The sequence below is a fragment of the Penaeus monodon genome, chromosome 29, assembly GCF_015228065.2.
Source record: "Penaeus monodon isolate SGIC_2016 chromosome 29, NSTDA_Pmon_1, whole genome shotgun sequence".
NCBI classification, from domain to species: domain Eukaryota; kingdom Metazoa; phylum Arthropoda; class Malacostraca; order Decapoda; family Penaeidae; genus Penaeus; species Penaeus monodon.
In genome coordinates this window covers 23,170,575-23,171,064 of record NC_051414.1, presented here as the reverse complement: position 1 = coordinate 23,171,064, position 490 = coordinate 23,170,575, and the positions used below count along the sequence as shown (strand labels likewise).

Sequence of the window (490 nt, the reverse complement as noted above, 5' to 3'; positions counted from 1 at the left end):
AGGAGATGTTGCGTATTTTGAATGGAAATTGCAATTGACTGCGTGATTAAAAGGATGTTGATCGCGGATGCTGCCTGACCTTACCATGTCCAAGCTCTAATGCAGAAATCACCACATTTCTGTCGCCAGGTCTTTGCTTATGAAGACAAAAGGGTATGAATATCTTTAAGGATTTTTTTCTATTCTACTTTATTAAACTACTTTATTCTTTCAGACACAACTATATATCTCTTAGCCTTAGTAGGATTTTGATGATATTATTTGTCATGATTCGATGTAGATGCTTATTCTGTTTGTCCTTTTTTGGGCAATGTAATGTAATGGAAATGCAGTTGGAAAATAGCATCAGAATCCTACATCTGCCACACACTGTGATGGTCATCACCCCAAAAAGGGGATTAGTGAACTTTCCTGTGAGACAGCAATCCACTCCCACAGCTACAGCCAGAGGCACAGATTATGTAACGAGTTAATTTTTTTTTCTTCCCCG

The 490-nt window shown here is 38.2% G+C and overlaps 1 protein-coding gene across 1 annotated transcript in view; it reads left to right on the top strand.

Moving 5' to 3' along the window:
- The window catches only part of LOC119591775 (sodium-independent sulfate anion transporter-like), a 31,961-nt gene that overhangs the window by 25,111 nt on the left and 6,360 nt on the right, over positions 1-490 (top strand). The gene's annotated exons all lie outside the window — the stretch shown is intronic.